This window comes from Euphorbia lathyris, chromosome 1 (genome assembly GCF_963576675.1).
Source record: "Euphorbia lathyris chromosome 1, ddEupLath1.1, whole genome shotgun sequence".
NCBI classification, from domain to species: Eukaryota; Viridiplantae; Streptophyta; class Magnoliopsida; order Malpighiales; family Euphorbiaceae; genus Euphorbia; species Euphorbia lathyris.
The window spans coordinates 138,038,829-138,063,946 of NC_088910.1; the positions used below are offsets into that span (position 1 = coordinate 138,038,829).

At 36.9% G+C, this 25,118-nt stretch overlaps 1 long non-coding RNA gene and 1 other non-coding gene across 2 annotated transcripts; one reads left to right on the top strand and one right to left on the bottom strand.

The window, feature by feature from the left end:
- Positions 1-7,548: 7,548 nt before the first annotated feature.
- On the top strand, positions 7,549-7,655 carry LOC136216015 (small nucleolar RNA R71). Its single transcript, XR_010683012.1, has one exon. It is a non-coding gene; the product is annotated as a small nucleolar RNA R71 (small nucleolar RNA).
- Positions 7,656-13,037: 5,382 nt separating this feature from the next.
- Positions 13,038-15,273, bottom strand: LOC136211098 (uncharacterized). Its single transcript, XR_010678350.1, has 2 exons — positions 14,889-15,273; positions 13,038-14,808 (listed from the first exon to the last, which is right to left on the bottom strand). It is a non-coding gene; the product is annotated as an uncharacterized lncRNA (long non-coding RNA).
- Positions 15,274-25,118: the final 9,845 nt, after the last annotated feature.

Genomic DNA, 25,118 nt, shown 5'->3' on the forward strand with positions numbered 1-25,118 from the left:
AAGAAACTGCATGTCCACGAACTTACGATTGGCGTTTGAAAAGTGCTTGAAACGTCCAACTTCTTCTTCAGAATGAATGTCGAAATAAGCCCCGCAACTAATCCTTAGGCGACTAGCCTCAGTGACAGCCGGCTTGTGTCCAACACGCTTTGCTCTAGGCATGGTTATGGTGTTTAGGGTTTAGATGAAAAAGATGAAAAGAGAGAAAAGCTTGAGTTTGAAGAGGAAGTAGAAGTGTTGTATGTAGACTTGAATTGAAAGGGGTAAGTGATTAAAAAGGGTAATGATGAAATTGGGAAGAGTAAAAGTGAAGTATTGGGAAGAGGTAAGAGTAGGGAATTGGTTAAAATTGGAGGTGGTGTAAGGTTTGTGTAAGGAATAGGTATATATATAGGGTTTGAAGAGGAAGTTTAATAGGTAGAGTAGGAATAGGAAGAGTAATGAGTATAGTTGGAATAGGAAGAGTAATAGGTAGAGGTTGAATAGGAAAAAGGTTGAAAATTAGGCCAAAAATCCGGACTTGGAGTTGCCTTTAACACGCGTGTCGCGGTCGTGGATGTGTATCCGCGGCCGCGGATCGCGTTTTTCAGCCAATTTTTTTCTTTGAATTATTGTGGGAATTTGCTGAAGTTACCGAGAAATACATCATTCGCGGCCGCGAATCGCGTTTGGCAGCGAATTTTTTGTCTGAAATTGGAGTAAATTTGCTGAAGTTACCGAGAATCCATTAATTCTCGGCCGCGGATCACCTCGTGGCTACCCAAATCTGCATATTAACTCCTATTTGTGTATTTTCTTGATAAATCATATCCTGAACTCCTTAAAAATGTTATCTGTACTTAAAAACATAAATGTAAAACATTAAATGATAAGGAAAACCAAAGGTTTATCCTTATTAATGGAAAAATAAATGAACAATGCTTTAATTAATGGATGTTAAATTAAGAATAGGAAAGGTTTGGAACTAAAATTAACTGAAGCATTTATGTGCATGTATTAATGTAAGTTAAATGAATCTTTATTTAAGGAATTGAAACTTAGTTATTAATCATTTAATTAGTAATGAATGGATTAAGTTTGCATTTAATAAGTGCATTAGTTTAGAATTATGGAATTAAATGTTAGTTTAACCAAATAATCAAAAACAGTAAATAATGCAAAAGAGAAAGATTTTTATTGAATAGAAACATATTTACAAACAAACGAAACAAAAGCTATGCTAAAAATTCGTCCCTTTCAATCGAGATTTTCTTAGCCCTATAGCGTTCTATTTTCAACTGCACGAAGGCTTGACGTTCTGGTGCAGAAAGAAAATTGGGTCCTGATCGAAATACTCGTTTCACTAGACCTTCATATTCTAAAAACTCATAGTCTAGGATTGGGAAAGATTCAGCATCACTCCAAGGAACAGAAATACTTTCCTTGGTCCCTAGAATTATTCCACATACAATATTCCCGAATCCAACCTTCTTAGCCTTGGATCTAGATGCGGCAACAAGACCCTCCATCAGAATTTTTGAAGAATCAACCACGTTGCCTTGAAATATATCACCAAGGACATAAAGATCAGATTCTTGGACGACACTACTGAACGTGCGACCGAACAGGCTGTGACTCAGAAACTTATGCAAATATAGCATAGAGTTGGAATAGAAAGACTTATTATAGGCAAGTTTTGGATGGAAAGGCCAGATGCCGGTGAGCATTCGCCAAATATCAGTGGACGTCATATCTCTTCCATGATGACGTTTGATAGTATCCTCTAAGGGAAAACCAAACCAAGCATGTAATTCATGATATCCAAAAGTGAAAGTTTTGCCATCCCGACGAAAACTAAGACGCACCCGACGCTTGTTAACAAAGCGAACCGTACAGAAGAACTCTAATATCCAGTCTCCAATTATAGGAAACTTCATATTAACAAATCTGGTCCATCCTAAACGTTCCATGTAGCGACTCATGTCATCTTTAATTCCCAACTGATCGTTAAGAAAGTCATCCATGTATAGCATTCCGACAAAGAATGTGTATCGAAGCTTCAAGAAGCGCCTTCCCTCATCATGATTGAAGATGGGAAAGTTACATCCGTAACGCTCTTGATATATCAACACGTTTATTGCGTGAAGCAATAACTTTCTTAGATGAAGTGTTTGAGGAAGTCATGGTGTTTGGAATGAGTAAGGAAGAAAGGTTCTGAACTTAATTTCTGGGTTGTTGAATGGTAAGAAAATCAGAGATAGTTCTGATAAAGATGAAAAGAAAGTGACAGAAAACTGAACATCTAGAACCTATTTATAAGATCCTAGGACGAAAAGAGGTGTTGTTTTTGAAATGAAAAGGCATGAAACAACCCTTTTAGAAATGAAGAAACTTAACGCTTCGTTTCTGAAGAGTTGCATCTGCTGGAAAAAGGGTCAATTTTTGCATAATTTCCCCGTGTCGCGACCGAGGATGCTAACCCGCGGTCGCGACACACTGATTTCCTTGCGGAAATCAGTTGTCAAAACTCCAAATTTCTGATCCTCTACCGAGAATCCTCATCCTCGGTAAGTTCAGAAATTTTCCTTTCAATTTGAAATCAGAATTCTCAACTGAGAATCTGAAATCCTCTATAAGTCCAGAAATTTTCCTGGCTACTAATTATACCCAAATTCTCAACTGAGAATTTTAAATTCTCTATAAGTTCAGAAATTTCTTACCTCTTTAAGAATTCTATATATGTGAATTCTCAACTGAGAATCACTGAATTTCTTCTAATTCTCATTAAATTCCTAAAAATTAATTAAAATCATGACTTGTATATATTTTTCTATATCTAAAATTCTAATATAAAATGATATAATCTAAACAAAAAAAATAAAAATAATAAATAATAAAAACTAACTATTAGAAAAATGAAATGATTTATATGTTAGGAAATCTTGTTACGAAATTAGTTCCTATTTCGGAAATATTTTCGTAATAAATTTTACATCGATTACCGTTAACTTTAAAACGATTAGCATTGGTTTCCTCAAGTTCCAAAGAACCATAGTCGAATGTTTTGACGACTAAATACGGTCCGTCCCATCTGGACTTAAGTTTTCCTGGAAATATACGAAGCCGTGAATTAAATAATAGCACCTTATCTCCAACATTAAAGTGTTTGACTTTGATCTTGGCATCGTGCCATTTTTTCACTTTTTCTTTATAAATCCTCGCATTTTCATACGATAGATGTCGTAACTCATCTAACTCATTTAAATTAAGCAAACGTTTCTTTCCTGCTTGTTGTAAATCAAAATTAAGTTTTCTAATAGCCCAATAGGCTTTATGTTCTAATTCAACTGGTAGATGACATGCTTTTCCATATACCAAATGGTATGGAGTCATTCCTATTGGTGACTTAAATGCAGTACGGTATGCCCATAGCGCATTTTTGAGTTTTTGTGACCAATCTTTTCTTGATGATGAAACAGTTTTCTCTAGAATCCATTTAAGTTCTCTATTTGAGATCTCCGCCTGACCATTCGACTGAGGATGGTATGGCGTTGACACGCGGCGGCGTACTCCATACCTTTTCATAAGTATATCAAAATTTCGATTTATGAAATGGGTACCGCCATCACTAACAACGAATCTAGGACAACCAAATCTACAAAATATATCATCAAGAAAATTAATAACTACTTTAGAATCATTCGTAGGGGTTGCAATTGCTTCAACCCACTTCGAAACATAATCAACGGCTACTAATATGTAAGTTTTACCATTGGAAGGCGGAAAAGGTCCCATGAAATCAATTCCCCACATGTCGAAGATTTCAACTTCCAACACGTTTTTGAGGGGCATCTCATCTTTCCTTCCTAAATTTCCCGTTCTTTGGCATTTATCACAACGAGTAATAAATGAACCAACGTCCTTAAACATTGTAGGCCAAAAGAAACCACATTCTAATATTTTAGCTACCGTTTTATTAACTCCATTATGTCCTCCATATGAGCTAGAATGACATTCTGTTATTATAGATTCGTATTCATTTTCTCCAACACATCTCCTAATTATCCCGTCACCACATGATTTGAATAGAAAGGGATCTTCCCAAAAATATTGTTTAATATCGAAGAAAAATTTCTTCCTTTGTTGGGAAGATAATCCTTCCGGAACAATATCGGTTGCAAGATAATTAGCAAAATCTGCATACCATGGTGACATGATACTTTCTACTTGATAGAGATGTTCATCGGGGAAATCATCTCGTATACCGACAGTTTCACTTATAGGACCGTTTTCATCTTCTAGTCTCGATAGATGATCGGCGACAAGGTTTTCTACTCCCTTTTTGTCTTTAATTTCTATATCAAATTCTTGTAACAACAAAACCCATCTAATCAGACGCGGTTTTGCATTTTTCTTAGCAAACAGATAACGTAAAGCTGCGTGATCTGTATAAATAATAACTTTAGATCCTAACAAGTATGACCTAAACTTATCACATGCAAATACTACGGCTAACATCTCTTTTTCTGTTGTTGTGTAATTTAATTATGCACCGGACAATGTGTGACTTGCATAATAAATAACATGTAATCTTTTATCCTTTCTTTGACCTAAAACACATCCCACTGCTAGGTCACTTGCATCACACATGATTTCAAAAGGTAAATCCCAATCGGGCTTAGCAATTATGGGTGCACTAACTAAGGCTGTTTTCAATGTTTCGAAAGCTTTAATGCAATCTTCATTAAAGTCGAAGGTTGAATCCTTCATAAGTAAATTAGTAAGTGGTTTGGAAATTACAGAAAAGTTTTTTATAAATCTTCTGTAAAAACCTGCATGTCCTAGAAAAGATCTTACTCCCTTGACAGTTGTTGGTGGGGGTAATTTTTCTATTACTGAAGTTTTTGCTCTATCCACTTCTAATCCTTTTTCGGATATTTTATGACCTAAAACAATTCCTTCGTCAACCATGAAATGACATTTTTCCCAATTTAACACTAAATTCGTTTCTTCGCATCTAGAAAGAACTTTATCTAAGTTTTTTAAACATGCATCAAAAGAATCTCCATAAACTGAAAAATCATCCATAAATACTTCCATGATATCTTCGATGAAATCATTAAAAATTGCAGTCATACAACGTTGAAAAGTTGCTGGTGCATTACATAGACCAAAAGGCATTCTTCTATATGCAAATGTTCCATAAGGACATGTGAAGGTTGTTTTATCTTGGTCATCCGGGTAAATATATATTTGAAAGAATCCGGAATAACCATCAAGAAAACAATAAAATGCATGACCGGCTATCCTTTCGATCATTTGATCGATGAAAGGTAAAGGAAAATGATCTTTCCTAGTTGCCTTATTTAGGTTCCTATAATCTATACAAACCCTCCAACCGGTGGTGGTTCGCGTAGGTATTAATTCACCTTCATCATTCCTTACTACAGTTATACCTCCCTTTTTGGGTACACAATGGATTGGACTAACCCATTCACTATCCGAAATAGGATAAATGATTCCATTGTCTAAAAGTTTAGTAATCTCATTTTTTACTACTTCTTTCATGTTCGGATTTAAACGTCTTTGTCTATCCGCTTTAGGTGGCTTATCTTCTTCTAAGTGAATCCTATGCATTACAATACTAGGATTAATTCCTTTTAAATCTGAAATCTGCCATCCCATACTTCCTATTCTATTTCTAACAACTTCTTTCAATTTTTCTTCTTGATTTTCTGTTAATTTGTTAGAGATGATTATAGGTAGAGTATCACTTCCGCCTAGGAAAGCGTATCTCAGATGGTTTGGTAATTCTTTAAGTTCTAATTTAGGTGGAACTATTACTGAAGGCGGAACTGGTCCATCTTCTCGAATCAAAGGCTCTGGGTCCTTATCTTCTAATTCTTCACCCATTATAGGTTCCATTATTTCTTCTCTTTGAACAATTTCATTAACACATTCTTCAACTAAATCAAGTTTCATACAAGCGAAATCCTCCATAGGATATTTCATTGCTTGATTCATATCGAACTCGATCTTATCGTCACCTATTCTTAAAACTACTTTTCCTTCCGACACATCAACTAAAGCACGTCCCGTGTTCATGAATGGTCTACCAAAGATTAGCGGACAATTAGCATCATAAGCAAAATCTAAGATAACAAAGTCAGTAGGAAAAATAAATTTGTCAACTTTCACCAAAACGTCTTCAATTATACCATATGGTCTTTTAGTGGATTGATCCGCTAATTGCAAAACCATATTGGTACGCTTGATGTCTTCTTCTAAACTTAATTTCTCAAAAATAGACAATGGCATCAAGTTTATACTAGCTCCTAAATCACAAAGACAACTTGAGAATTCCATATTTCCCAAAGTACACGGAATGGTAAAGCATCCGGGATCTTTGAGTTTAGTAGGTAATTTGCTTGATACTATCGAACTACATTCTTCAGAAAGTGAAATGGATGAAATTCCTTCCCAACTAATCTTTTTTGAGATTAAATCTTTCAAGAATTTTCCATAGTTAGGAATTTGCGTAATTGCATCCATGAATGTTAAATTTATATGCAAATTTTTAAGTTTATCTAAAAATGATAAAAGTTGTTTATCATGGTCCTTATTTCGGACCCTGTGTGGAAAAGGTGGTTTGGTACAAAAGGTTTTGGATTAGAGTCAATTGGCGTATCTTTTTGTTTTAATGTATCTTCTTTGGTTTTTGGTAAATCATTTCCAGGTAAAGTTGAATTTCCGGGCATTTCCGGACCTAAATAGTTTTTTCCTGAGCGAAGAGTGATAGCCTTAACATGCTCTTTCGGATTTTCTTCCGTTTGGCTGGGAAGACTTCCCTCTTTGCGGGATGGAATTGATTTAGCAAGTTGTCCAATTTGAACCTCCAAATTATGGATGCTAGATGATTGGTTTTTGATAAGCTGATCGAATTTACTTTCGATCCGTTTAAAACCATCGTCTTGATTACTTACCTTTCCATTCATAGCATCAATAAATTTGTCGATTTTTGAAGATAAAGTGCTAATCGTATCTCTTGTTTGATTTTGATAATTATTTATCCGATATTGATTAGCATTTGCTTTATTATTATTATTACCATCTTTTCAGTTAAAGTTAGGATGATTTCTCCATCCAGGATTATAAGTATTAGAATAAGGATTAGTAGTTTGGTTTTGTCCTTGGACAAAATTTACCTGTTCTATCTCATTCATACCTTCGTAATCAATGTCTCTCTGGATTGGATCATTAGGATCGCATGGTGCCATAAATTTATCAATTTTGTGCGATAAGGCAGAAAATTGGGCTTGTAACATTGCTACAGGATCAAGATTCATTATACCTTTAACCGATGATGTACCTGAGGATGATGGTTTCGCCGTCGGTATATGGCCACGCTCGGCGGGCCACATACTGCTGTTGATTGCCATTTCTTTCAAAAGTTCTCTTGCTTGGGCGGACGTCTTCTTCATAAATAACCCTCCAGACATAGCATCTAATGAACCTCTAGTTGTAGGATTTAATCCATTATAGAATGTCTGCATTAAAAGTGCATCTGGCAGTTGGTGGTGTGGGCATAAACGTTGAAGTTCTTTAAAACGTTCCCAAGCTTCATAAAGAGTTTCATTATCATTTTGTGTAAAAGATGTCAACTCTTTGATGACTCTTGCGGTTTTTGCTAAGGGAAAATATTTTTATAAAAACGCTTGGGCTAATTGGTCCCAAGTTTCAAATGTTGCAGCAGGCATAGAAGTTAACCAAATTTTTGCCTTATCCTTCAAAGTGAAAGGAAAGAGGCGAAGTTTGATTGCTTCGGCTGTTACATCAGTAATTTTAAAAGTGTCACAAATTTCTAAGAAATTTGTCAAATGTGCATTAGGGTTTTCGTTAGGTAGTCCATAAAACGTTACGTTGTTTTGCAACATATTAAGCAAAGCATGCTTAATTTCAAATTGATTTGCGTTTATACGGGGTCTAACTACACTATTAGTTACACCGGCCATTCCTGGCCTAGCATAATCCATAAGTGTCGGTGGATCAGCCATAATCTCTGGCTGGTCTACTTTGGTTTTTAAGGGTGTTTTGTCTTTGTTTTTGTTGTTTTTGTTGTTTTTGTTAAGTGTTCTTTCAATTTCTGGATCTAAAGGATCTGGTGGCGTGCCCGAATTTCGCAAACTGCGCATGAACTTGAAATTGATACACGAGCCAAACTACCTTCAAAACAAAATTGAAAACAAGTATGTTATATAACTGAAAATAAATAAAATATAAAAATTGTATAAAAATAATGTATAAACCTATATTCGAAAATAAAATACGAAAAATAAAAATTTTGTCAAAAATTTTGGCGTATCCCCGGTAACGGCGCCAAAAACTTGTTGAGCGATTTCCGCAAGTGCACGGTTTCGCTTGTAGTAATAAAAATATCGATCCCACAGGGATACGATTTTTTAACGAAAAAACTTATTTTTTGAATCTGTTAATTTCGAACTAGTTAGATTTACTATTAAATGTAAATGAAAAGTGAAAATTGGTTTAATTGAATTTAGGAAATTTGTTTAATTGAATTTGTGAACTTTAAGTATTTGAAAATGCTGGAATAAGATTTTATATTTAGAATAAATCGATTGTTAGAAAGGTCTTCTGATTTTAAGGATGAATTTTACAAAACAGGACCATTTAGAACTTTTTAGAAAAACGAATGAATTTATTCATTTGCATTAAGCAAAGAAAACAACTTAAACTTTGTATCAATTATGATGATGAAATAAATGACGGAACCTCTAATTAATTGGCTTTGAACGCGACAAAACTCTTTCGGGATAGTTGCCCTTACTCAAATTAAAACTCTTTCGAGATGATAATGTGTCTAAGTGTTCAACAAAGTTTCCTTGTAATGATTTTGAATTCAAGTGCATATTAATGAAAACACCAGCCTCACTTATATTGGATTGGTTACCATAAGTGCTGCATAACGATTTGTCGAATAGAACGGACTTTATTAGATGAAATATAAATTGATACAAGTTTACAGAGAACAAGGAGCATCGAGTTCTTCGAGGGCGTGCAAGTGAAGGGCTTGATCGGTTCCTCTTCCTTGGGTTTCCTAAGAGGTTGTCAGGCTCAGGGGCGAACACTCTACTCAATCTTCTCGCTGTAACTTCGTAATAGGGATTCGGTCGGCCACTACCATGATGCAAACTAAAACTGGAACAATGTCTAAACGCTACTGAGTTGTAATTAAACTATAAACAATATGTGTACCTCATCTTGTTTTGTACAGAATCTAATTCCTAACTCTCGAAATGTGTTTACTTAGAACTTCGACATAAGTTCTACGCTCTGATTCTATATCTATATTATAACATTTCACTGCTGCTTTTTCTCAACATCAACTCTTTATTTATAGATGTTGAAGGGTTGTGTTTGAAGTGATGTATCCGTTGGTTAAGAGTCGTGTCCGTTGTGAAAGGACGTCTTTATCCACTTGAACGAACGCGTTTCTTGGATTTTCAGCATGTGTTAAATGCTCTTTGTAAATTTTCTGCACTTACCGAGGATGGTAATCCGCGGCCGTGAATGACGTAGCATTGAGTTGAATGACGGACGAAGGGGAGAAATAGCTATACCACGCGTGTCGCGGCCGCGGGTTGAGGATCCACTGTCGCGGCCCGGTGATTTTTCTCACTTCTTAGCTTTCATTCGTGTCTTCGACTTGGCGCTTTCGATTTACGTCGTCTTTGACTCCTTTTGTAGGGTTTTTCTTCTGTTTAAGATCCTTTTTCGTTCCTATTTGGATTTTACCAAATATTTAGGTACCTTGCAAGAAAGAAAGATATTCGAGAGTAAAAGTAATCTAAACAGATATAAATAATACGAATTTGTAATAAAAATGATGTAAATGTTAATGATATTTTAGGTATATTTTGGGCTTAACAAATGCCCAGAAATGCTGATAAAATGCTCCACCAAACCCATCTGGACCAGGCGAACTGTCACGGCTCATGGCAAAAACAGTAGACCTAATCTCCTTCTCTGTAGGCCGACGCAAGAGCTCACTGTTAGCCTCGTCTGAAACGCAAGGATGGATTACTTCTGCGATGGCAGTATAATCAATATTAAGCAAATCCCCAGTGAATAATGAGGAGTAATAATCAACAGCATGTTGATCAATGACATTCTCATCAGACGTTAATACCCCGTCAATAATCAGGCTATCCAGAGAGGAATGAGCCTTTTTATTTTTAATAGAGCGATGGAAGAAGCTTGAATTTCTATCTCCCGCGGCCAACCATTTTTCTTTGCATTTCTCACGAGCCAGGAGCTCCTGACGGTATAACTGAAGGTCAAGAGATCTCTGCGCCTCCACCTCCATATCCCTCCTTTCCTCATTCAACCCAAGATCTGAAATAAGCTTCTGGATGTTTTCTAGCTCAAGCTTAGCCCCAGTGATGTTCAAATCCACTCTACCAAAAACTTCCCTATTCCAAACCCGCAGCTTGGGCTTGAGGGATTTAAGCTTGTGACACAGAAGCTGAGCGGGAGGTAAAGAGATATGCGAATCCCGCCAGTGATCAGCAATTATCTTCTTAATCGAATCCGCAGTAGTCCACATTTTAAGAAAACGGAACCGCGGCTTCCTAGGATGGCCAGCCGTGCAAGAGAGGAGAAGCGGACAATGATCCGAATGGTGACGAGGAAGAACGGAGCAGATTATGCGATCCCAGGAGTCCATGAAATCCTCATTAACAAGAGCTCTGTCAATTTTGCTTTCGACATTCTCAGTACCAATCCGACCATTAGACCAAATGTAGTGAGACCCAATGCTATCAACCTCCACCAAGCCATTGTTACTGATGAAACCACGGAAATCTCTGCAACTCACTTCAGACGGAGCCCTGCCTGTTTTCTCGTGAGCCCCAGTCAGAGCATTAAAATCCCCCATAACCACTTTCTTACTGCAAGCGTTGATGTTACCAACGGAAGCCCATAGGAAACGTCGTCTGCCAAAGAAATTGCTGCCATAAACAAATGAAATTTGAAAAGAATGAATGCCCAAGGAACTGGTTGTAATATGCTGTTCGTGCTCTGTAACAACTGTGTAACTACTGAGATAGCCTGTGCGACAAAAAAACCCAAATAGAACTAACCGAATTACTGCAAATTAGCTCTAAACCAAGAGAATGCCAAAAAAAGAGAGGGATCCTGTCGAAGGTCACCATAGGTTCAGAAAGGCAAACCAGGTCAGGACGATTAACATTGCAAATGAGCTTTAAAGCCCTCTGAGTCTCGCGGTTGCTAATCCCGCGACAATTCCAGTACAAAACTATCATATAAAATGGATTGGAGGTCTAATCCGCACTTTAGAGCGGGAACTAGAGGACATACCTGCGGTTTTTGGCTTGTGCTTTTTCCAGGTGGTGATCCAATCAGTGGTACCGGAACCAAGAATACCAGAACTGCAAACAACAGCATCCTTGCTCGACATTGCTTTCCTTGGTCTGTATTCCGTATTTTGCAATTCCCCTTCCTCGGAGTCCGATTGCTCCTCTTCACTGTACTCTCCCCATTTTTTCGTTTCATCCTGGTTTCCTTTCTCTTCATTATCCGTAACAGGCTGATGTATTATCATTTGCAATGGATTAGCCGGCACCTCCTCATTCCCAGAATCATCATTCTGAGCATGTTCCGTTATATGTTCCCCCTCATTCTCCATTTCGTTGTCTGACACCAAATTCCCCTTATTGTGGTCATTAAGATCATCCAAACTCTCTTTAGCAGCTTGCAAAGGAGAATTACTGCCCTGCTCGTTCTGCTGCACATGAATAGTAGACTTTTGTACCTTCTTTTGTTGATACGGTGGACGTGAGGCATTCCGTCTACAGGATGCCGAGGTGTGGCCAATCGCTGAGCAAGTTCCGCAGATCGCCGGTAAATGCTCATAATCCACATATACCCAGTGCTTTTGATTATCAGTATCAACACGAAGCTTTGTCTGAATGTCCCGTGCAAGGTCAACATCCACCAAAACCCTTGCATAGTGCCCAAATTCGCCATTTACTGTATTCTGATCAAAACGAACAGGGGTTCCCACAACACGAGCAATACTGGCAATAATCCTAGTGTCCCAAAATTCCCAGGGTAAGTTGTAAAAACGAACCCATACCTGTGCGGAGGTGGATTTATATGAGTCTGGGTTAAAACCCGGGCTCCAAGGGGAAAACCTAATTACACCAGGTTTTAGAGATATTGGACCTAACCCCCAAACAGACTGAATCGCATCACTATTAGGCATAATGATTTGGTAAAATCCCTTTCCAAGGGAGATAAGATTCCAATCCATGTTTCGATTCCATACCTGGTTCAGTTTTTGTTTCAGCTCTGCGTGTTTCCAAGGGCGATCCCCCTTGTTTAGCGTTAGTCGACCGATGACCGAGTGTTGAAAGGACTTAACCCGTTCCTCGTAAATTTCCTGTGGAACTTTGATTGATTTGAAGCCTCCTTCTTCTGATACCAAAGGCTGAGTTGGAGCTGGAATTCTGGTTGGCGCGATGGATTTTTTCAGAGCACTTGCAAAGGATAGCACAGGCTTCGGACCTCCACATGATTCAGGTGATGCCAATCGGGAGAAAGCTTGTCGATCGAATAGGTGGGCAATGGAATAAGGTGCGGCTTCAGCCACGGCGGAGATGGTGGCCATGGCAGCGAGGGACGAAGGCGGCGCTAGGTCATCCTTTCAAGTGAAATTATATTTATAACTCTTATAATTGATTAAATGTTTATGTTATAAAGATTTAATCAATTAATTATGGTGTTTATTATTAATTAAAAGAATGTTAAATTTTTTAAGTTAAATATGGATTTTATTTTATTTAATTACAACTGTCTATCTATAAAATACTAACCATTGTTATGTTGTAAATCCTTAGTAAAGTGGTTAATTTAATAATAATAAAACCACCGTGCTAATTACTATTTACATTATAAACATTGAATTAACTTATTCTTTGAATTAAAATAAAATGCAAAAAGGATAGATAAAGTAAAAATAAGACAAAAAAACAGAAGTTTATTAACAAAATTCCAGAATTACAATTAATTGCCCAAAAAGCATGAGGCCCAGGTAGGGGTGAGCAGAACCGAAGCGAAAACCCAAAGACCAAAAAAACCAGATAGAAAAAACTGAACCAAACCGGATCGAATTATATTTTGGTTTGGTTCGGTCCTAATTTTTAAGCTAGTTTGGTTTTCGGTTTGATTCGGTCCAAAACCGAACAAAACCAAACCGAAATATAATATGTACTACTCTTAATTTTTAAGGTTTTAAATTAATTAACTAATTATATATAGAAAAGAAAAAACAGTTAAACATGTTTTTTCTCTCTCAATTAATTATATATACAAAAGAAAAACTAATTATATGATTATTTTTTTTATATAATTGTTTAGTTAGTGAATGTACAAGTAATTGTAGGTCTCTAGTGCCTTATTTGGTCTAAACATGAACCAAACCGGACCGGACCGAAATAATTTAGTTCGGTCCAGACCAAACAGAATTATAATTTGGTTTGATTTGATCCTAAAAAATAGAGGTAATTTGATTCGGTCCAATTCGGTTTGGTTCGGTTTTTGAATCAAATTGGACCATGCTCACCCCTAGGCCCAGGCCACAAAACCTATTCCAGCAAGCCCAAATCCAGGATCCAAGCCAGATCCATTCTAATAAGTTAGCACTCATTAATCAAAACACAAATCCAAATCAATTCTAATTAGGCTATATTATTAACATCTTATTAGTCCCTAATTAATTACCCAACTCTCTATATAAAGAAGCCACTTGATCAAAGGGACCGGACAGAAAAGGTGGAGAAGGAAGCAGACAAAAGAAATAATTGAAGAAAGTAGATAAAGGAAGTCATTGTTCTTCTTCCTCATTAAATACTCTCTCGACCCAACAGGTAAACTGTCACTTTTGTTTTTTTTATTAGTTCTTTTTCTGCTGTCTTCAGTTGTTCATTTATTTTCCTCTTTTTCTCAGGTTTTTTAATCCAGCATCCAGGTTCTGGAAACTAGAAGCAAAAATCTTTAAGATGCAAAAGACTCCAAAAGACTTAGAAAATAGATTCTACTTTCCAGATCTGGAAGTCCTTAGCTTCTAAGATAAAACCATCTTCTTATTATTTCAATATTTATCTCATTTTCTTAAAAATCTTAAAGATGCAAGGGACTTCAAAAGATCTAGAAAATAGGTTCTATTTTCCAGATCTGGTCCCTAGCTTCTAAGAAAATCATCATTTTTACTATTTCAATCTTCTTCTTATTCACTATTATCTCATTTTCCTAAAAATCTTAAAGATACAAGGGATTCCAAAAGAGCTGGAAAATAGGTTCTACTTTCCAGATCTGGAAATCCCCAGGCTCTCTGATAAAAAATCATCATTTTTTGTTATTTCAATTTTTTATCTATTTCTTATGCATCGTATCCCGTTTTTTTTCTTTCATTCATTCACTATTCTGCTCTTCTGCTTCACACTAAAAATACATTTACAAAGTTGAGGTTATCCTCAACTCTGATCTAGATAAAATTAAGAAAAAAGAATAGAATCTCTAACTAAATCAAAACCAAAAGGTGAAAAAAATTCCCCTGAAAGGAACAAAACACAGAATCATAAAAAGAAACCATCTCTGTTGCAAATCAATAGCAAACCCAGGGAAACTTCTTTTTAACAAAAGAAAAACACAAAAAATCGCAAATAAGCGTCTCTGGTTTCCTTAATCCATAGGAAACTCACATGGGACCTGCATTTCGAGTTCAACGAACTCCAAGAAAAGCAACAAGTCAGTCACATTTCTATCAAAGAAGAAAATACGAAAGGAAAAACACAACAAACGCGATTTACCTTAGGAGAAACCACATGCAGGAGTAGATCGGACCTCCTAGGGACCTCGAAGGAGCCGAGCGATGGTTGTCCGCCCTCCAAAGGTTTCGAACCGCCTACAAACCCCATAAACAGGGTAGATCGGAGTGGTTCAGCTCTGTTTCACCCGTAAAAACAAAAAAAAAACAGTCATCAGAATGTCTGACTATGGCCAAAATCAAGGCCGAACCATTTTGAGAGGAAGAGAGGAAGACGGGAAAGATGGGAGCCGTTGTGAAACCTCCATCGTTTCCGTCGAAGTAGAATGCCACAGGTGAGTAAATCAGCTGCCATAGGAGAACCTTGGAGTTCTTCATTTTTTTGAGAAGAGGATGAAGGAGGTGGCTGGAATAAAAATTAGGGTTGGGTTAGGATTAGTTAGTTTATATATGGTGAAGAAAAATGGATAATCTGGATGCAATTAGGTCTTTGGTTCTGGGTTGCAAAATGCTAATGGGCCGCCTAAATCGGGTAAGCTTTCCTGAACACTAAATGCCTATATCAATTGTTTTGTTGGGCTTATTCTTCTTATAATCGATTGTTTTGTGATCTTTTTTACTTAGTTTTGATTTAATCAAATTGGGTTTCTTAATTGAGTTTAGTTCTATTTTGGTACCTTGATTTGTTTAATTTAATTAGTAAATCCTTTATCTAATTGAACTTTTAATAAACTATTAGGTATATTATAGAATAATTTTGTTAAATTTAATCAATCTTTTTTATTCTTATAAAAAAATAAAATTAATTAAAATTAAACGATTTAATTTATAACTCTATGTTATAGGGATATAAGTTAAACGTGTACGAAACTAACGAAGTTAAGACGAATCGATTTATACCTTTATGTCATAGAGGTATGAAAACGATAAAAAAAAATTTAAAACTTAATTAATGCGGAATGGTTCAATTTATATGTATATGTTACAAGGGTATAAAAAATGAAAAAAAGAGTAACGAGATAGTTCGTAGTTTTATGTTATAGAAATACGAATTAAACGTTACAAAATGAAAAAAAACTAAACAAGACAGTTCATAATTCGACGTTATGGAAATACGAATTAAAACGTCGTTGAATTAATAAAAAATGAACGAATTAATTCATAGCTCTATGTCATAGAAATATGAATTAAACGTTACTAAATACGCAAAAACTGAACGAGTTAATTCACAGTTCTATGTTATAGGAATATGAATTAACTGTTACCAAATTATATAAAATTAAACGAGTTAATTCGTAGCTCTATGTCATAGAGATGCGAATTAAATGTCACTCGAATTATTAAAATTAAAAGGATACAACCAATGATCCTACATTATATAAATATTAAATACATACGACATTAATCATTTAACAAAATTATATGCCTCTGTTATATTATAAAAGTACAAGTAGATCAAGATAAGTCAAATAAGCTTAAAACAAAAATCACATCTTTTAGTACCAATATTTGGGTGGGATAGGGTGATAAATCAAGTTTTTCTTCCCTACACGTAACCGATAAACGAACTGAAAATTTCTATTTTCACGGACCTCCTTATCTGTTAAAATTCAACAATTTTCGGTGTCCAATCACACCTTAATTCTGATTGGTGGCGACTCTAAAAAATAGTTTTAATTAGGAAAAACTATTATCCGATTTAGCTTCCGGCGTTCGTGCCCGAAAAATCCGGTAGCGACATATATAATTAGTTAAGAGAGAAGAAACATATTTCATTGTTTTTTCTTTTTTATATATAATTAGTTAATTAATTTAAAACCCTAAAACTAAAAGTAGTATATATTGTAGTTCGGTTTGGTTTTGTTCGGTTTTGAACTGAACCAAACCAAAATATAATTCGGTCTGGTTTTTTCAGTCTGGTTTTTTTGGTCTTTGGGTTTTTGGTTCGGTTCTGCTCACCCCTAGTTTCTTCCAAGTTTTAAGTGTTATTCTTGTCTTGATTAGAGTCTTGAGTAATTATAGGTGTGGACCAAACCAAATCGAACCGAACCAAAAACCAAACTAACTTAAAAATTAGGACCGAACCAAACCAAAATATAATTCGATCCAGTTTGGTCCGGTTTTTTTCGATCTTTAGGGTTTTGGTTCGGTTCTGCTCACCCCTAGTTTCTTCTAAGTTTTAAGTGTATTATGCCTTATTCTTGTATTGATTAGAGTCTTGAGTAATTTTAGGTGTTTTCGGGCTTAAAACGAACTATTTGGAAAAATTTGCTTGGCATTGCTCGACGAGCTGAAGGAAGTTGCTCGACGAGCTGTGAGAGTCAATAAGGGAATTCAAGTCAAAGCACAGGAAGTCGATCTTAACTGACTTCTTGACGAACTGGCTAGAGACTGCTCGATGAGCTACATGCAATACCAATATTAGAAGAAAAGCTCGAATCTGCCTAAAAAGTCTCAAAAACCTTCCTTAATTCTGAATCAGATATAGAAAGAAAAGGAAGCATTCTTGAAAGACTCCAAAACCTTCCTTACTCAATTCCAAATCAAATATAGCAAAAAAAAAAAAAAAAATCCTTGAAAGTCTCCAAAATCTTATTTACTCAATTTCAAATCAAATATGGCTAGAAAAGGAAACATCCTTCAAAGTCTCCAAAATTTTCCTTACTCAATTTCAAATCAAATATGGCAAGAAATGGAAACATCCTTGAAGGCCAAGGAGATATTTATGTGGTTTTTGTGTGATTAGAATTCTTGGACTCCTATAAATAAGAGCCTCTGATAGTTAAAAGAGATACAATTTTAGAGATACATTTTTCGTATTGCAATTTAGATACAAATTTATTATTTCTTTGAAGTTATTTCTGATTCAGTTTTCCAGCTTTATTCTAGTTTAGTGAGTGCCAAATTATTTTATAATCTGAATAATGTGCTTCGTGGTCTAGGTTATGGCTTAGCCTTGATTTTCATAGTGTTTTAATACATTCAAATATAATTAGGGATTTTGCCTAAACAAGCATCTAATGTTTTGCTCAATGATTCATATGAGTTAGTTAAGGGATCCAAAATCCTAGCTTTCCATTCATTAACAAACAAATCAATTGCTTAAGCTTTCTTTTAATTCCAATAGTTATTTCTATCTTAGTCATAAATCAACTCCATTTTATTGATTACTTAGATAATATAGAATTTCAGTAAGATTCAGTACTCGAATGCTAGTCTCTGATTTGTTCTTAGGAACTTTATTACTTGAAGCGATGGAGTACACTTGCTCTTAATATTATACATCTTACGTCTGTCATAAGTCACCATAATTATCATCTTCACAAATGAAGGAAGTGGGCACCATTCATATTGCGTTAAGCTATCTAGACCTTCAAACTTATGTGATGTATGAGTCACTCATATCACCAAATCCACCCAAGGTTGGTTGGGTATTGTTTGAAGTTATAATTTTTCCTAAGGTGTATTCTTGCTCGATTTTGTGTGTTTGATTAAATATGACCAATTTTAAGTTGTGTTGTGTTGGAAATTCAATTATGTTGAATGTAATGAATGAGTTTTTCTTAGTGGAACTCGAAGAGTCTTGTTGGAAAAATGACACCAATAGGAGGAATCTTGTTTATAAATGACAAACTAAGCTTTGATATGAGAGAATAAGTGAAGTATGTATAAGGGACTTGGAGCGATGAAGTGGTCATTGATCTAGGGTTGTATTGTTAGTAGAAATTGTTTTAATGACGAATTGATCACACGTTCAAGGTTAATAAAGCCGATTGTTTCTACTTACAATTTAATTTAAGGCTGATTGCATTCCTACAAGGATTCATCTGAAGCCAACGAAGTATGTACTGGTCCTTATTGAATTTTTTTTATTGTTGGGTGATCGATCTAGAGCGAATGGAAGTTGGGCCATCTAGAGGGTGGATGAAGGAGAGTCTAGGAAATGGATGACAGTGAGAAAACTTAATAATAGGGATTTGGGGGAGCTAGAATCCATTACAGTAAATATAACTCGCCACAGAGAGCTCCTCGAAAGCATGCCTTCCGTTTGTGCACTTGTGATATAAATATTTGTTGTGAAGTACTAGTTTTTGAATTTGTGTTCTCTTTTGTAGCAGAGATGACTTCGAAAGGTTGTTCACTAGACTTTGACGACATCAAATATAGATTCGATTTGTTATCGTATAGGCATGCCTTTAATGATGCGCCTACTGGTCTTCCATTTTTTTTATCTATTCGACAAGAAAACCCAAAGAGGCGCAGCATATCTCTAGTGTCTCTACTTTGACCGGTGATGCAGGAGTGGTCAGAGGCTCATTTGAATAAGAGATCGAGTGATAGTATGAGGAGTTGGCTGTTGATGCAGATGGGAAAAAGGACTAGGAGGAAGTGGTTCCCCAGACTAGGAGGGCCAAGTGGTCTACAAGGTGGAAGCCAAAGGTGGTGCAAATTGACTTAATATATAAGATGAATATGCTATTAGGGAGAACAAAAGTAAAGATATGGAAGTATAGGGGCACGCTAGTGGGGAACCTGAGAAAGAGACTGAAGGTGGAGAGAAGAAAATGTGGTGGGTCTAGGAGGCAGAAGGTCTTAATGGAGATGGATCTATTGGGCAACATGTTGATTCTGTTGTTGTTGAACCATCTAAGTGTTCCATTCTCAGGCGTAGAACACTTAGATGGCTCAGCAGCATCGGAATCAACATGCTCTCAGCAAATCCATCTCCAACAAGACCTTTCGCCTCCTCGACCGGCCACGTTTTCTTCTCTCTACCCTCTATCTCTTCCTCTAGTTCCCCACCAGTGTGCCCCTATACTTGCAGATCTTCAAATATCAAGTCAATCCATATCGCCTTTGGCTCCCACCTCGTATACCGTTTGGTCCTCCCATTCTAGGGAACCACATCCTCTGTGTCCTCTTTCCCATCCATATCAACCGCCAACTCACCCTGATATCGCCCAGTCTCTTATTCAACTGAGCCTCCGAACACTCTCGGATCACAAATCGAGGTAGACACTGTTATGACCCATCCCACGGACCGTGACCGGCGCTAGGAAACGGGTAAGCTCAAGCTACGGGAACCCGTAGCAAGCCTTAATATAATATACGATCAACCTTACCAATAGTCTTAACATAATCTAATATTAAATCCTTTATGAAACACACAATATAATCCTCAACTCTGGTACTGTGGTATAGAATATAAATTTTAACATAATTCTTAAATAGTCATACATAGCAAGATAGATGTGCTGCCCGAAGAAAGACCGTGGGCTGCAACAGACTTCTAGTCACCTGAAAAGTTAAAGGAGACAAACCTCCCATAGTGAATTAATTATATGAAATGCATGAGTAATTTAACATTGATGTCGCACATAATAATAATAATATATAATATAAGTATGCACACAATATGCTTTTCATAAAATTATCTTGTAAATAAATAGATATGTGGTTTAATACGTGTTGGACCCTAAACCTCAATACACAGTCTAATAATCCACCAATAGTTACCATTACACTTATATCCAATAACTGGGGGACTGAGAATAACTCAACCGACCACACGTCTAGTAGCTGGAGGACCGAGAATAACTCAACCGATTCCGTACCCAGCCTCATTTAAATCCAAAATTCACACATCATATAGCCCGAGAATATCTCAACCGATCTTATCCATATATCATAACATTCACAATATTAGTATCATCAATATCCAATAACCCGATGGTACCCGTGCGCACAAGGTCTTGATGCCGCTCACTAGGAAGCATGTCCATAACACGTATTCATCCACAGATAATTACATATAAATTATTATAAATAATAATACACCTTTATAAGTGAAAATAATACTTTACTTGAAATATCATGAAATAATTTATTATGAATGCAAATGCTAAATTAAAAATGCATTAACTCACAAATTGCTCCTAGCTGAACTTAACACAGTATTAAAATTGCTCTCTTGAGTATTTACTCAGTATGCTCAGCGCCAACATTAAAATCTCCGCTTCAAGTATGGCCGATGGCGTGCAGGTCTTTAAGGGACTTAGAGAAAGTACGGGTCACATGCAACATTATTCATCAATACTGACTCGTGCTGTTCAACAGGGGACATTTTTTGCTCCTCCCCTTCAATCTCCTGATGCTGGAAAAACGGGGGAGAAAGATCAAGCGAAGCAAGCTGCTGGAACTGAGCAGAAGCCGGGGGAGAAAGACAAAGCTAAGCAGCTAGCTGCCGGAACTCAGTAGAAGCCTGATAGCGCGCGCCTAGTGGTAGAGTTTTCACGATGAAATGTATATATTATGAGTGAGGACTCTATGTCTATGGATGTGTTCTTTATAAATTGCTCTTAACTCTACTAGACGTTACGACTACTTAGGGGTAAGTGTACCCCATCATATCAAGTAATAATCCGGTTAAGACCGGGTATCGAATCCACGGGATTTATAATTACAAGTATTAGACGACTCGGTTTCGTATGTTATTTAAGCGACGATTACTTTAGGGTGAAGTAAGACACAACTACACACTATTCCTAACTATTGGCGACACAGATTTATGTAGCTAAAACCCTATGAAGTGGGATGAATTATGATAAGTTATAACCACGATAAATAACGACTCTAAATGTATACGGATAATAATTTACTCTTGCAAAGATGACTAAGTGTAGTAGGACCGACCCGTGAAGCACTTAGACTACGTGATTCCTAGTCAAGGCGTGTCTAATGCGGGGGAATTAGAAACTAGGGCCCGTAAGTTCTGTGGCTTGTCAATTCCTACGGTTTCCGATTTGTCACTTCCGGTAGGGCAACACCTATATAATTCCCTAAGGATAGCCCGAATGGCGTCGGAAATCGCGTTCTCCTACACAATAATCAATTATCAATATCAAAACAAATAGCAAACACTAACACGTAAAGAGAAATAGAGATTATAAATCATGAAATTATAAATATGAAATGTATATAAATGGAATACAACCAAGCCTAGTACATAGGAAGAGTACAAGCTAATTAGCACGTAAAAGGGGAGAATCCACCCTTGAAACTAGCTAACCGGACTCAAAGCCGTCTCCTAGGTCGTGGAGGTGGAACTCTCGAGCTTGGTGACGAATGGTGGAGGGGAACTTCGATGGAATGTCGAAACAACCGAACAAGCTCTCGAGGTGGAGAGTTTAGCTACAAAAACTGAATCTATACTACAACAAGTAACAAAACAAGTATAGTTTGCTCTCTAGTGTGTAATTATTTCTTGGTTCGTCTCAAATGAAGTTCAAGAGCTTCCTATTTATAGACATCAAGCAAAGGGCAAGTTTGTAACTTCACAAAGTACAAGTATGGAGCAACATTATTTGGTGCAGAAATCCCATGATACGCCCCGCGTAAGTGCCCATTCCGTCAGAAATCTCCTGCATGTGGACCAGTTCGTTGTCTTGTTGTCTCAAGCACGCCCTGCGTAGCTAGAGTACGCCCCGCGTGTTTGAGTCTCTGAAGTTTTATTGCTTGAATTGGGGCTTTTACGCCGTGCGTAGCTGAAGTACGCCCCGCGTAAAAGAGTCTGAGTTTTTATCATTGAATAATTGCTTGGTATGCCTCGCGTGTATGGTTATACGCCCCGCATACGAAGAGTTGACTCAGGGAGACAGTGCAGTCTGACTTTCAGGATTAGGCCAATTATTGCCGACATGTGTCATACGCCCCGCGTATGCTAAGTCAATTCCACATGGCTCCTGCGGATAAGGCAATTATTGCTGACACATGTTTCACGCCCCGCGTAAAGGATTTATACGCCTCGCGTATTTGAGTAGATTTTTGCTCCTTGCTCGTACCTGAAATACAAATCTTGCGAGCCGAGTTAGTTTTTTCCTGAGCGAAGAGTGATAGCCTTAACATGCTCTTTCGGATTTTCTTCCGTTTGGCTGGGAAGACTTCCCTCTTTGCGGGATGGAATTGATTTAGCAAGTTGTCCAATTTGAACCTCCAAATTATGGATGCTAGATGATTGGTTTTTGATAAGCTGATCGAATTTACTTTCGATCCGTTTAAAACCATCGTCTTGATTACTTACCTTTCCATTCATAGCATCAATAAATTTGTCGATTTTTGAAGATAAAGTGCTAATCGTATCTCTTGTTTGATTTTGATAATTATTTATCCGATATTGATTAGCATTTGCTTTATTATTATTATTACCATCTTTTCAGTTAAAGTTAGGATGATTTCTCCATCCAGGATTATAAGTATTAGAATAAGGATTAGTAGTTTGGTTTTGTCCTTGGACAAAATTTACCTGTTCTATCTCATTCATACCTTCGTAATCAATGTCTCTCTGGATTGGATCATTAGGATCGCATGGTGCCATAAATTTATCAATTTTGTGCGATAAGGCAGAAAATTGGGCTTGTAACATTGCATAGCGCGCGCCTAGTGGTAGAGTTTTCACGATGAAATGTATATATTATGAGTGAGGACTCTATGTCTATGGATGTGTTCTTTATAAATTGCTCTTAACTCTACTAGACGTTACGACTACTTAGGGGTAAGTGTACCCCATCATATCAAGTAATAATCCGGTTAAGACCGGGTATCGAATCCACGGGATTTATAATTACAAGTATTAGACGACTCGGTTTCGTATGTTATTTAAGCGACGATTACTTTAGGGTGAAGTAAGACACAACTACACACTATTCCTAACTATTGGCGACACAGATTTATGTAGCTAAAACCCTATGAAGTGGGATGAATTATGATAAGTTATAACCACGATAAATAACGACTCTAAATGTATACGGATAATAATTTACTCTTGCAAAGATGACTAAGTGTAGTAGGACCGACCCGTGAAGCACTTAGACTACGTGATTCCTAGTCAAGGCGTGTCTAATGCGGGGGAATTAGAAACTAGGGCCCGTAAGTTCTGTGGCTTGTCAATTCCTACGGTTTCCGATTTGTCACTTCCGGTAGGGCAACACCTATATAATTCCCTAAGGATAGCCCGAATGGCGTCGGAAATCGCGTTCTCCTACACAATAATCAATTATCAATATCAAAACAAATAGCAAACACTAACACGTAAAGAGAAATAGAGATTATAAATCATGAAATTATAAATATGAAATGTATATAAATGGAATACAACCAAGCCTAGTACATAGGAAGAGTACAAGCTAATTAGCACGTAAAAGGGGAGAATCCACCCTTGAAACTAGCTAACCGGACTCAAAGCCGTCTCCTAGGTCGTGGAGGTGGAACTCTCGAGCTTGGTGACGAATGGTGGAGGGGAACTTCGATGGAATGTCGAAACAACCGAACAAGCTCTCGAGGTGGAGAGTTTAGCTACAAAAACTGAATCTATACTACAACAAGTAACAAAACAAGTATAGTTTGCTCTCTAGTGTGTAATTATTTCTTGGTTCGTCTCAAATGAAGTTCAAGAGCTTCCTATTTATAGACATCAAGCAAAGGGCAAGTTTGTAACTTCACAAAGTACAAGTATGGAGCAACATTATTTGGTGCAGAAATCCCATGATACGCCCCGCGTAAGTGCCCATTCCGTCAGAAATCTCCTGCATGTGGACCAGTTCGTTGTCTTGTTGTCTCAAGCACGCCCTGCGTAGCTAGAGTACGCCCCGCGTGTTTGAGTCTCTGAAGTTTTATTGCTTGAATTGGGGCTTTTACGCCGTGCGTAGCTGAAGTACGCCCCGCGTAAAAGAGTCTGAGTTTTTATCATTGAATAATTGCTTGGTATGCCTCGCGTGTATGGTTATACGCCCCGCATACGAAGAGTTGACTCAGGGAGACAGTGCAGTCTGACTTTCAGGATTAGGCCAATTATTGCCGACATGTGTCATACGCCCCGCGTATGCTAAGTCAATTCCACATGGCTCCTGCGGATAAGGCAATTATTGCTGACACATGTTTCACGCCCCGCGTAAAGGATTTATACGCCTCGCGTATTTGAGTAGATTTTTGCTCCTTGCTCGTACCTGAAATACAAATCTTGCGAGCCGAGTTAGCTTGACGTTTTTATTTCCTAAATTAATCAAAAGCATGAAAAATTAACAGAAAGTACGAGATTTATTTTTATTTCTTTATTTTATCAAAACACTTTATTTTTGTAATTAAACTTATTTATTTTATCCAAAATGAACCCGTAAATCACGCTAAAAGATAGGGGTAAAATACCCCTATCAAACCTCCTCGGACTTTAAAGTTTTACTTGTCCTCAAGTAAAAGAAATCGAAAGACAAGGGATTGA